Source organism: Crinia signifera, chromosome 7 (assembly GCF_055691185.1).
Source record: "Crinia signifera chromosome 7, ASM5569118v1, whole genome shotgun sequence".
NCBI classification, from domain to species: Eukaryota; Metazoa; Chordata; class Amphibia; order Anura; family Myobatrachidae; genus Crinia; species Crinia signifera.
In genome coordinates, this window is record NC_139223.1 from 134,518,404 (window position 1) to 134,533,000 (window position 14,597).

General features: G+C 44.3%; 1 pseudogene; it reads left to right on the forward strand.

Moving 5' to 3' along the window:
* Positions 1–4,356: 4,356 nt before the first annotated feature.
* Positions 4,357–4,475, forward strand: LOC146025327 (5S ribosomal RNA; annotated as a pseudogene).
* The last annotated feature ends 10,122 nt before the right edge of the window (positions 4,476–14,597 follow it).

The window sequence follows — 14,597 nt, forward strand, 5'->3', positions numbered from 1 at the left end:
TTATTAACCTCAATAACATTAATTGGCACTCATTTCCAGTTTATCCTGAATACTTCACACCTCACAATGTTGTTTTTAGGCCAAAAGGATGCACTGAGGTAGCTGGATGGCTATGCCAAGTGACACAAGTGGGCGTCACAAACTTGTGGCCCATCTAGGAGTGACACTGCAGCGGTAGACAGGATGGCAGTTTGTAAAACTAGGCCCCAAAGTGCACATAATGACCAAAAAAGAGGTACAAGATGGAATTGTCCTTGGGCATGTTGTGTAAATAGGACATGCACACTGTCTTCAACAAACCAATCATTTCATTGACAGGGTGGGCCCCACAAAAAAAGAACCAATTCACCTCTCCCTGTACAAACAGGCTCTACAGAGGAAAGATATCATCCTCATCCTCCGATTCCTCACCCACTTCCAGCGTGTCACAACCTCTTGTTTGGGGTGATGGCAGGACAGGTTCAGTAGTTTTTGATGATGCTACAGCCTTCGGCAGGCACTGGCAAAATGGCGAAAGTATTCTGCAATTTTGTGGGCCACCACAAGCATCTCCTGCATGCTCCTGTGACTTTTAAGGAAATGCTGCATAAGCAAATTTATTGTGTCGGCAAAACATGGCAAATGTTGGATATTACCCATATATAATGCCCGCACAATGTCACTGGCATTGTGCAGGGTAAGCCACCGCGCAATAATTTCCCTCAGTTTCTGTAAGAGATTGTCGGCATTGTGCCTCTTAGTGAAACCGGTGATATACAGGGTAGCGTGCCTTGGAAGGAGCTGGTGTTTCGGAGATGCTACAGTACTACAGTTTCTGCAGAAGGTGATGCATCTACCCAGTGGGTATTGTCATATAGTCCTTAGTTTGCCCTGTACCACTTGTTTACATGTCCGTGGTTAAGTGGATAATGGGTACAACCGCATTTTTCAGGGCACTGAGGACACTTTTTCAGACGTCTCTGTACATCCTGGGTATTGCCTGCCTAGTGAAGTGGAATCTAGATGGGATTTGGTACCGGGGACACAATACCTCCATCAATCATTCCAATCCCACTCCACTGATGGCGGACACCGGACGCACATCTAACACCAACATAGTTGTCAAGGCCGCATTTATCCACTTTGCCATAGGATGACAGCTGTTCGTCCTCATTGCAAACGACTGTTGGAAGGTAAATTGCTTAGTAAAAGACTTCTCCTCTGGGATGATGAATGACTCCCAGCAGCAACAGCAGCAGTGGCAGCAGTAGGCATCAAGCCGCAGGATCCTCCGGAAGAATCCCAGATAGAAGAGGAGTCGGTCATGCCGGTGACATGGCCTGCAGGACTACCTCCGATCGGGATCAAGGAGGAAATTGACGAGGAGTGACTTGCTGGTGTGGTTTTCAGGCACTTGGATAACACAGGATCAAGGGATTTAGGTGTCCCTGGACTGCTTACGGTCCTAGCCACAGTTTCTGAACTAAACAGTGATTTATGAATGAACTACAGGTGACGCATAAGCAAGGCTGTCCCTAGGTGGCCAACGGCCTAGCACCTGCTTATTGCAGCATTCCAAAAGCTATGGGGCCTTATTCTAGTTCACTCTTAGAGGCAAATTCCTTCTCAAATGGACAAAACCATGTGCTCTGCAGGTGGGGCAGATATACCATGTGCAGAGAGAGTTAGATTGGGTGTGGTTTTTCTTCAAAGTGAGATCTATATTGCAGTGTAAAAATAAAGCAGTCAGAATTTTCCCTGCACATACACAAAATTAGTCACCCATATCTAATTCTATCGGCACCTGTTACATCTGCCCCCCCTGCAGTGCACATGGTTTTGTCCATCTGAGAAGGAATTTGCCTCTAAGAGTGAACTAGAATAAGGCCCATGGTGAGACAATTGTTGTCCGGATCTGGATAAAAATAATTCCAGACCAAAGAGGTGAATTTTTTGTTTTTCTGCCCAGGCATGGCGATGGCCTTTTGCATCCCACGGACAACAACGGTCTCACCCGAAGCCTCATTTAAGCAAACCACATCACCATCAGCAGCAGTACCACACACAAACATGGCAAAGCCTGAAAAAATTAAAGTAATCCATTTATTTTGTAATTATTATATGTGGCACAGGAGAGTGTAACCCCAAACCACACACACATGGCAAAACCTGAAAAAATTATACAGAATAAAATAACTCTTTTTTTTTGGGGGGGGGGTTATTTAATATATGTAGCACAGGAGAGTGTACCTAGCGTAAACAACACACACATGGCAAAGCCTGGAAAAATGAGATGGGTTAAAATAACCATTTTATTTTGGGGTTATTTATTATATGCAGCACAGGAGAGTGGAATGGGATGATAGGACTCTGGACAATTATAGTACAGTCCTTATTTACATTGTATGTAGCACTTATTTGAGAGAAGCACAAACTGGTGGTATGAATACACGTCTCCCAACAGACCTAAAAAAATAGAATAGGTACTGGATAACAATTCCTGTGATATTCAATAATTGATTATAGTGCAGTCCATGTTTACATAGTATATATCCATCGCTGTGATGAATTTTCTAGCGAGCGTATAGATCAAAGAATAGGATAACAATGAGAAGGATATCTCAAATGACCACACGGTATGGGCAAGTGTGTGCTACAGCAGTTAAATCTTAGACGCGTATTGACACAAAGCTATGATATTTAGCCCTAGGGTGTCCTGACTACCACAGTTCTAAGGGGAGGTCACTAGCTGTTAGGATGGTCAGGTGTAGCAAACACAATTAATATAAATTAGTAACTACATAGCCAGGAATAAATAAATAAACACACTGATCACACCTACACACCCCTGTGACCAAGCGTATTGCGAAACACGTGTCAGGACACACGTGGTCACGCCCCCACCACTCCCACCAGTGCCGGCAGAGAAGAGTGTTACTGACGGATTCACTCCTCGTCCGTCTTCATACTCCGGCGCCGCAGCACTGAACGGGAATACACCAGCGGGGATTCCCGCCCCTTACCGTGTCCCCCCGGATCGAATACCAGCAGTATCATCGCCGGCCGCAGCCGGCTTAGGTAACGGGGTAATCCCCTACCTGTGTACCCAGGCCATATCGTTGATTGAGCACACATCTCTTGTTTGCAAACTGCATATCACTTACGTCTTTTCTGCAACTTTGAGGCTTATTAAGCCGAGTACCTCTGCATAGGTTCATTTAAACTTACAGTCAAGTGTTGTATAAAGCATTCAATAACCCGTGTTTGCAGGGCTTTGTTGCTACATTTCTGCCACATTCGACTACCTTTTTATATGTGCGCAAAAGTGTTTTCACTTTGCACACACTGTATCAGAACCGGCAGTTCATATGCATGTTTGTCTCAGACTCCAAGTATTTCAATGCTAAATACTATATTCGCATGTTGAAGCATATCTGTCTCTGTCCTTATGCGCTGTAAAGAGTCATTCAGAAGGCAACAGTCATCCACCTGATCAGTGTGTTTATTTATTTATTCCTGGCTATGTAGTTACTAATTTATATTAATTGTGTTTGCTACACCTGACCATCCTAACAGCTAGTGACCTCCTCTTAGAACTGTTGTAGTCAGGACACCCTAGGGCTAAATATCATAGCTTTGTGTCAATACTCGTCTAAGATTTAACTGCTGTAGCACACACTTGCCCATACCGTGTGGTCATTTGAGATATTCTTCACATTGTTATCCTATTCTTTGATCTATACGCTCGCTAGAAAATTCATCACAGCGATGGATATATACTATGTAAACATGGACTGCACTATAATCAATTATTGAATACCACAGGAATTGTTATCCAGTACCTATTCTATTTTTTTAGGTCTGTTGGGAGACGTGTATTCATACCACCAGTTTGTGCTTCTCTCAAATAAGTGCTACATACAATGTAAATAAGGCCTGTACTATAATTGTCCAGAGTCCTTTCATCCCATTCAGCAATCGGACTCCCCGGTGTGACCTCGGTGTTTAAAGTAATTATACACAAACACCTGGTACACATTTCCATCGACTGGGACCGTGGGTACATTCATCCAATTTTCATATCTCTCCCATCTCCCTGTGTTTTTTCACTTTAGAGGAACTATCGCATGACCCCCTGACTCTCATCAACCATCCAATGCTAGCATGATGGTGGACAGCAGAGATGGGGATGATGTTTGTTAGCACCTCCTTCAACTGTCAAAACTATTCAACTCGTGGCTCTCTCATTCACCCAGTCTGTGCGACCACCCCTGCAATGCTCAATGGTAACAGGGTTGCTCTGCTCTGATCTGTCTGAACAGCAGAAGTCCATCTTGGCTCATCCATCCTATTGACATCGGAAATAACCAGGCAGGGATATACAGCCATACTTCACTGGACCGCCTGTAACCCGTCTGAACACAGCAGCTAAGCAGTGAAAGGCTGGATTAGTACCTGTATGGGAGACCTACAGGGAATATCCAGTGCTGTATTCAACTACTGGGACAGTACGTCTGTCAGTACCTTCAAGGTGTAGCCACAATCACCTTTGATCCTTCCCTTCTCCTCTCTACATTTATAATTTATTATCCAATTATGCCGACACTGTAGTAGAAAATCTAGTGGTGGTGGGCTGTGTCCAGTGTCTCATTTGTTTGCCATTATCATATATTATATATAAAATTGTCATTTGGCGAACAGTGTCTTAAAACATTTTCGCATTTATACTTTCTTTAAGTGATTGGCCATGTTACCGGCAGGAGATTTACAATTATCCAGACTCCAAAAGGTATACACATGGTGTGTCGACAATAGTTATAAATGCAATTTATTTTAAAAAGCTTAACATTAAAAGTTACGTTTTAATTACTATCATCTATATCTTTACCAATCCATATTATCACAGTTTAAAGCGTGCCCCAGAAACCTACTCGTTCTCCTTTAGTCTTCTCTTATAGACTACCCTTTACAGTATATGTGCTGAACTTTTTTTGGGAGCACCACCAACCAGCAATCGCTAATCAGGTTTTTCCTGAACAGCCTTTTCTTATGTTGGTTAATATCAATTGTTACCGTCGAATTTGCAACTTAAAAATTGTCTCTTAGCCTGTGCCAACCAACCCCCTATCTAAATCTTATTTTTCAATTGCAATTGATGGGTTGGTGGTGATGTGGGGGGGACCCTAGGAATTGAGATACCATGAATATCGCTCCGTAAGTCTCTCCTCTAGGATCTTCGGTTAGAAGTCTAGAAATTACAACTAAGTCAGTTCTGAGATACAAAACACTATAGAAATCAGAATGTAGGGGTATCCAATTAGATGCAATACTTTTTTATTCTTAAAAAAACAGACTATTATTAAAATTACACCCTTTTGGGCGATAACGCATGGGACGGGATAAACTCCTGATCGCATGTATAATCTTGGCTCCAAAGGATACTCTTCATAGATTATAAGAAAGCATTGTCCCTGATATGTGCTGCTTAGCGGGGCTAATTTCATAGCCCCGGCAAATGGGTGCCGGACGGCTCCCGACAGGCGAGATTCCGACAGTCATTTCTCCGACGTCGGAATCCCGACTGCTCCCTCGTGGGGGTCCACGACCCCCATAGAGGGAGAATAAAATAGGTGGCAAGCGCAGCTCGCCACCATGCCCGCAGCGTGGCGAGCGCAAGGGGCCCGCAAGGGGCTTTATTGCGCTCCCCTCGCTGTGCAGTCGGGATTCCAACGTCGGAGAAATGACTGTCGGAATCCAGACTGTCGGTGAATTATACCACACCCCCGGCAAACCTAATAACAGCGGTAAGTCACTGCTGCTAACAAAATACTGTTTTTTTGTTTTTGTTATAAATCTCCACACATGGTTAATATTGTCCAGAAATACAAAGCTTATAATGTAAATACATACTGGTTTACAGGCTCTTTACTCACTAAAAAGAATGTGTATTGTGTAATTGTACCTTTACTTAAAAGAATAATAATTGAAGTTTCTGTTTCCTCAAATGTTTCATTCTGTCAGTTTTTGGCTTGGACAATTCAATTTGGAAGCCGTACCTGTGTTGGGGGCTATAGATTACAGGAAATAACGACCTGTATATGTTGAGTTTTTCAAAGGAAATTAGAACAGTCTGATTTTTATTATCCTTTATGGGCAAGAAGTCTCCAGTGTAATAACCTATACTAAACTTTAATTTTCTTTTACATCATTGGAAATGTATACTAGACGGATCAGATTAGGCTGTCACTGTGCAACTCGACACTTAACTGGCTTACTGTCTATTTGTAGGAGTACTAAAATAATCTGCCCAGTATAAAAACACACATGGAAGGTATAGGTGACAATCTCTTAGCTGCAGCCATTGACTTGCGTATTTCCCTGATGACGAAGCAATCAATCGAGAATTCCAGTGACTGAAATGAATAGCTGAGCCTGAATTCCTGCTGGGAAAGGGCCTCTTTGTGTTGTCTGATATTTCTTCAATGACTTGACACTTGAATTTTTATTGCATTACAGTGGTGGTCGTGTAAGCCGCTTTATGCAATGCTACATTTATTGTACCATAGAAGCTCCAAGGACAGCACATTTCCTTTTACTCTTCTAATTTAATTTCATCCTCCGTACTTTGATTTTTGGTTTATTTGCTTTGTTTCAATTAACTATTTATTTATATGGAAGATGGAGTAATGGGCAAACGAGAATACTTTTAGGCTCATGTACTTTGTACCAACATACTCTCTCTATTGGCCAGATGCACTAAGCTTGGAAAGTGATCAAATGGAGACTGATAAACCACCAGCCAATCAGCTCCTAACTGACATGCTACAGGCTGGGTTTAAAAATTGTCAGGTAGGAGCTGATTGGTTTATCACTCTCCATGGGCCTTATTCTGATCGGTGCGGCCGGATCCGAATATGCGGCCAGGACCGTGCGTGGGAAACCCCACCTTCCATACGGATTGCCAACTCCGTCCGTACGCGGTAAGAAGCTGGCCGAACGGACCGCACGTGTATTTTTCATGGAATACGCCTCCTCCATCTCAGGCAACCTCCCCCATCATTCGATGGCCGCAGACCATCGAATGCAGAACCGAGTGGTCCACCAGCTCCCGCAACCTCAGACCACACAGACATTTTTCCATGCAAAAGCAGGGATCTGGGCGGGCAGCTGACATCCGGCTATGTCATATGTCCGCCCCCTACACGTGCGTCACGGCCGCATTACCATACGTACGCCCAGCGTTTGCATGGGAACGCCCATGAAACGCGGGGCGTATGCATATGGTAATGAGCCCAAATAGCCCTTCACGCCCCTCTCCACCCCCTGTTCGGAGTGTTCACATTTCATGCAGGATTTGGCCGTACGCCCCGCTCGCACATGCGCAGAGACGCCTCTGCACATGCGCAGACACAAAACATCGGCGGCACGAACGCACGCGGATATTACCGCACCAACCAGAATAAGGGCCCATGTTATCACTTTTGAAGGATTAGTACATCTCGCCGTATGCCCTTTTAAACTAATAATGATACTATATGGGCCTGATTCCAGTTTACTCGCTCCTCTGCGCATTCGCTACGGGGACCAATGTTTTGGTTCTGTGCATGCGTATTGGTGAATATACGCATGTGCAGACCCGGGCCATTCTCTGCCATTTCCAAGGCAACGAAAAGTCAATCTAGACTGACTATTATTTGCGAGCTGGGAGAAAAAAAAAATCATTCGATGGTCGGAAACCATCAAATGATTTTTCAGCCATACGCCCGCATGGACATAGATATGTAAGAGTACAAATCCATTCACGCGCCGGTGCGACATTCACACTGGGGTAGGGGACAGGCATTTACCTACTCGCTAAGAAGTGAAAGAACGCTACTTAGCGAGCAGGTCCGAATCAGGACCTATACCGGTTCCTCTTACTTTATATATTGGTATGTATCATTAGACAGACAGCAACTAGGTCGACATGCATGAAGGTTGACACCACTAGGTCAACATGCATGAAGGTCGACATGACTGAAGATCGACATAGGGTTAGGCCGACAGGGTCATTAGGTCAACACAAGCATTAGGTCGGCATGAGGATGGTCGACAGTCAAAAGGTCGACATGATATTTTTCACTTTTTTTCTCCCGAATAAAAAAAGTGCACTGCGTCCCCTCATATGGCTCGATGCACTTGCCATGCTTCGGGTTCGCCACACTATTTTATTCTCCCATCACACCCTAGTACAGGGGTGGGGAACCTCTGGCCCGGGGGCCGTATGCGGCCCCTGTGGCCGGTCTGAGTGGCTCTCCCACCCGACCCGCGGCTTTGCCAGGAGTCAAGTACAGGGAAGTCTCTCGAGAGGACGGTAGCTCATGCGAGATTCCTCTTAATCAACAGCAGCCAGAGACTGTCAGTCCTATTCAGCATCAGCCGCTGAAGGGTGGGACGGCTGCAGCAGGCCAATTTGTAAGATAAATTTTTACATAGGGCCCCCGATGGATTTTTTCCCCATACAAACGGCCCTTGGCACAAAAAAGGTTCCTCACCCCTGCCCTAGTGGATAGTAGGGCATGAAATACCACCTGTCGGCACATGTCGACTCAAAAAAGTGAAAAGTGCCATGTCGACCTTTTGACTGTCGACCTTCCCCATGTTAACCTAATGCTTGTGTCAATTTTATGACCCTGTCGACCTAAACCCTTGTTGACCTTTAGTTATGTTAACCTTCATGCCTGTCGACCTTCATGCATGTCGACCTGATGCTTGTAGACCTAGTGACCGTATCCCCTTGATATAAATCCTCTGCTTTACAACATTTATATGATCAATGACGTAGTGTTACGAGAGACCGGTGAGGCATACTGGGACTTGTTGTTCCACAGCAACAGGAGAGTAGCCAAATACATACAGTTGTTGTTATTATTATTAATATTCAGATAATATAGATAAAGACTGATAAAGTATTCTGTGACTTGTGGTTCCACACAAGCAGAAAAAGCATGCTACCTTCCTCTACTGTAACAGGTTCATGACTTCTGTACAAAGAGCAGAAATATCGAGTACAGAAATATTTTGTTACACTTTTAATTGATAATGTAATCAGATTTAAACCCGTTAAACCATTTATAGCACTAATCTCCCAGACTCAACCGCGCAGTATAATGATTCTGATTTAGTTTGTCACGTATGAAAAGAGATCATTTTTTTGTAACAAGATAAACTATTTCTGCCACAATTTCTGCTTATGATAATATAAATCCTGGAAGCGTTTCATCTGTGATTACTCGTACATTAAAAAAAAAAAAACTTCCTTTAACAGATAACCACCTTGTAAACACTCAAATCTTAGTCATTTATCAGTTTTTCTTTTAATTAAAACTGCAAGTATAGTTTATGCTCTGTTTGATCCAGTCAACATTTTAAATATGGGTGGAAATACATTTCTTATTTGATACATTCCATTTCTCAGGTTTACCGATGAAGTTTGCTGGTTTTTCAAAAGTACGACAGCTGCATAAATGGGATTTTCTGCATTTGTACATTTTGCACTGATTGGCGTATTCATGAACTTTGTACCTTAAGCAACATAAAACTAATGACTACAGAAATTCTTCTTTAGCCAATTTTGCAGGTTTGTATGCATATTCTTGCGACTTTTACTCAAAATATGTTTATACCTTTCTTCTCTGTTTTTATAGTACATTTTACAGTTGTTCATTTCTGTTGTTCTTTGATATTACATAGATAGCATCTAGGCCAGGGGTGGCCAAACCAGTCCTCGAGATGTTCCTATGCTGGGTACACAGCAGAACAATTTGGGCTCAATTCCATCAATTTCAATGTGTCTAATGAACAATTGTATGTAAAGTGGACAGTGGTCAGTGGAACAGCAGGTAGGGGAACAGAGAATGGGCAGCACAGGTGTAGGGGCCCCTTAAGAGCACTTTGCAACAACAATTAATTTAATGTGTCCCAATTTTTTACTAGGCAACTGGAGGATGGCAGTACAGTGTCTGGACTTCACAAAATTGGGATGTACTCTTCTGTATGTTTTTACAAGTAACTGTCCAGTCCACTCCTGCTCCAAATTGGTGCACAGCGTTGGAGCATGATATTCACCCCCTTCTTGACACATTGGGAGCAATGCAACTTTCGGTACTTATGTAGTATCTGGGCGTCCGATTTTGTGATTGTATGCCTTACCTTAAGGCATACAATCAGATGCGATGCAATGCAATTCGATGCGATTTTGCATAGGATTCAATGTTAAGAAGGTCCTGGTCATTTCCCCACTATCCAAGTGGGCATAGAGTTGATTTTATATAGCGTGGCGAGCGCAGCGAGCCACCGAGCCCGAAGCGTGGCGAGCGAACGCATATTTCTTGAAAAGTATTCTGTTTCCCCGCGCGGGGCTCGCTACGCTCGCCACGCTTCGGGCTCGGTGGCTCGCTACGCTCGCCACAGGTTTATATCCAACTCCATGCCCACTTGGATAGTGGGGAAAGGAAAAGGACCCCTTTTTACCATTGAATTCTATGTTAAAATGGACTTAGACCATTTTAACATTGAATCCTATGGAAAAATCTTGACCATCGCATCGCATACGATTTGGTTGCATGCGATGCGATGCGATCCGATCCGATTTCTAAATCGGACGCCCAGATACTACATAAGTACCCAACTTTCTATGGAAACATCTCTGAGAACCCACCTTTTTGAAACTCCATAAAAGAAATTGGCTCAGGCAACTAAACAAGTCATCTTGTACATAGTATGCAAAGAAAGAGATTATTATTATTATTTATTACTAGCTATATATATAGCACACACATATTCTGCAGTGTCTCACAGAGAATATTTGAACATTCACATCAGTCCCTTCCCCAGTGGAGCTCGCAATCTATATTCCCTACCACATGTACATGCATAAACATTCATTCTATGGTTATTTTTTGTTTGGAACCACCTAACCTACCAGCATATTTTTGGATTTTGTGGGGAAACCGAGGTACCCGGAGGAAACCCACGCAAGCATGGGGAGAATATACAAACTCCACACAGTTAGGGCCATGGTGGGAATCAAACACATGACCTCATTGCTGTGAGGCAGTAGTGCTAACCATTACACCATCCAGGCTGCCAAGAGATTCTCTATGCTGGAAGCTACATGTGACTCTCCAAAGTTGTCCACCATTCTGTCCTGTACCATCATTTTGGAAATAATGTTCCACACACCATGCACATCCCTGGATGGCATAGTGTGACATACCAGCTGTAATTTTTCAGCTGTAAAATGTCAACCAGTAGCAGATATCATATTCAAGCTAAAAAAAAAAAAAATTAAAATGGAAATGCATTTAACATTTATTGAACATGCCGTAATAAAACAAATAAGAAAATTACAGTAAGTCCAATGCAGCTAATTAGTAAATGAAGTCTAGCTAGAATTACTTTCTAAACAAACTTCTTGACTGTAAATACAGGAAGCCGAGTAATGTTGGAAATTTTAATTGTACTAGGTGTAAAGACAGTTTAGCACTAATGACCAATTTCCAGAAAATTCCTCTAGAATACCATATTGTAATGAAGTGAATTACATGAGTGAATTCTATATGACATTTTCATAGAACATGCACTTAATAACAATATTACAATTGGATCAGCAGATGTAGATGTGTATCCAGGTAAGATTTAAAGTAACAGGGAACATGGCTGAACTGCAGTGTAGTTACTAACTATATGTTTCATGCTTTAGGTCACTTTCTTGAGAAATTGTTCGATTAAAGGGTGTTATTTTGTCTTGCATATCATGGGCTGGCATCATAGCTACCATTTGTTCAGATGTAGGCAGGAAGCTTCTGATTTGAGGAGCCTGCATTGACATTCAGTTCACTGCAAAATAGAGTGATGCTTAAGACTGTTCTTGGTGCACATACTAATGCATGGGAGTTTTTAGGATTGTGGTGGGGCAGGGGCGGATTGGCCCACCGGGAAACCGGGCCGTTTCCCGGTGGGCCGGCACATTTTAAAGCAGAAGTGGCCGCCCACACTCCCTATCTGGGCCGCGGCCGTTGAACCGCTAACTCCGAGCTGGCCGCAGCACTATTCCCTAATTGAAGATGGCCGCGGCCAGCCTCGGCTGCTCCCAGAGTTAAAATGGCCGCGGGAGGGCTGGTGCGCATGCGTGAGCGCACACAGCTGCTCCCGCGGTCTGTAGGGTGTAGGTAAGTGCGGCCGCAGTTGTTCCAGAAGTTAAGATGGCCGCGGGAGGGCTGGCCGCGGTCTGGATGAAGTACGGGCGGAAGCGCTGCCTGGCCACTTGATGCTCCCCAGCAGCAGCAGCGCGCTGGGCTGAGGAGGAGCAGGATCTGCAGCAGCAGAAGGCAGCCACAGGATGAGGCGGGTAAAGTGCCAGCATAATAATAATAATAATAATAATAATAATAATAATAATAAATAATACAGCTTACCTCATTCTAAATATATCTATCTATCTATCTATCTATCTATATATATATATATATATATATATTTTTTTTTTTTTAGATATATCCATTCTCATGTTTCTTGTAAATTCCCCTGGCCTCCCTCCTACCTCTTAGGTGCATGTTCGCATGATCGCATGCCCCCGTTCCTGGCTTGGTCTCCCTCGTATAGGTGTGCGCACATTGAGTGTTAAGGGTGCACAGGCACCCCCTAATGCAGTGCCCACCCCTATGAACACCTCCCTGCCGCTAGCAATACCAGCAATACCTTTAACCAAAGACTTTTGCTTTTTAGAACTGTATTCCATTTAAAGAAGTGCCCATCAATCAATAATGTGTGTTTGCATTGGTAATTGTACTAAACCATTGTCATATTACTACATACCTGCGTCATCCATATATGTGTATGACTTTATTTGCATGTGCTGTTAGTGTTACACAGAGTAATTAGAAGATGAAAACTGAAACAGGCAGGAGATTATGAAGCGGCTGAGAGACTTTTTATATTGTAGCGACTGCCAATAGATGACAGAAGACACGCCTGATAGGTGGTGATAGACATGCCCAATAGGCGGAGCTACTCACACCCCTTTGACGGTGCACCCCCTAATAAAATGGGCTGCGCACGCCTATGCTCCCTCGTAAGCTGTTGTGCTAATGTTATGTCCTGACTTCGTGTTTATATCTGCCCTGTCCGTTCTGTGCACTTTGTTCCCACATCATCATCTCACCCTCTGCATCTTTCACCTCCACCCTCAGCTATTCCCCCCCCCTCCTCCCTCCATCTGCAATTGCACCCATCACACCACCCACCATGCACATTCTGGTTCTTATGTCCATGCACTAGGTTCCAGTGTGTCCCTTACCTGACACGTTCCCTTGCCCCCCCCCCCCCACTGCTTACACACAGCCGTCACTAGCATTGAGACGGAGTTAGCATTCCTCATGACATTCCACCTCTGCTCCCACATTCGCTCTATCTACTGACATCTTTTCCACTGATACCCGCTCCCACACCCACCCACATCTTCCACACACTTTCTCCGCGCACACATCTTTTACATCCACATTCCATGCGCATTCCATTTTCCCACGCAGTTGCTCTCTGCACGCTTCCACATCTGTAGTCGGCACCTTCCTTGGCTCTCCGCTCCTCTCCCTTTCTCTCAGACCTGTTTCAGCACCCAAGTCAGTCACCCCATCCCCTATTCACATGCTGTTCTGCTCCTTTTCCCGCACCAGCGATCACGTTCTTATCACTCACATAATCTCCCTTGGTTTGGCACTTTTCAGTTTTCACAGTTACCTGTTTTCACACTTGCTGGGTGCACACTTATTATATCTTTTCCTACCCCGCACTGTGCCAGCCGACAGTGGCAGTTTTTGCTTTTCTCATTTGATTTAATTTACGAGACTCTGTATTTCTCTAGTTCTAATGATGTCGGCATCTATATACATTTGGCTACATTGTGTACATGTGTTTATTGGCCAGCATATTTGACAGTTTCTGTGTGTTTGTTTATTCACAGACACCAGGATGTCCCCGCGAGCTCTCATGCAAACATCACGAGCCGGCAATGGACTTTCCATCCCGGGGCCTCTCCCGTTCTCATCTCTCCTGCTCCCCCTTGGCTAGCCGCCGCCGGAGTGCACATTCACTGACACGGATGCCTTATTCAGAGTCTGTGGTTTCCATGGTGATCTCCTTTCCTTCACGCCCCCTGATGACCCCGGGCTCCCCGACATGTGGCATTGCCCGCCGGGTGCCGTAGCTGCTGATGGCTGCACGAGGTGCTCCGGCCCTCACGCTCCCCTATATATGTGAGTATCATTGCATTGATTGTCATGTCTTGATAAAGGGTCACATGCCCGAAACGTTGATGCACTAGACTGCTGTCTTGCTCTTATCTACTTGTGTCACTGCCGCCGTGCAGCTGTTGCAAAATTGTCCAGAGTGCCTTCTGCTGCTTCTAATTTTTTTTATATTTTTTGGGTGATTTTTTTTTTCAGTTGGGAGACCCCCTGTCACCCCCCCTCCCTTCCGTCTCTATCTCCCCAGCCCCACAGGCTGCAGAATAGACGCTGTACGCATGCGCCTATTCTGCAGCCTGAGGGGCTGGGGACATAGCCAGCAGCTCAGAGAGC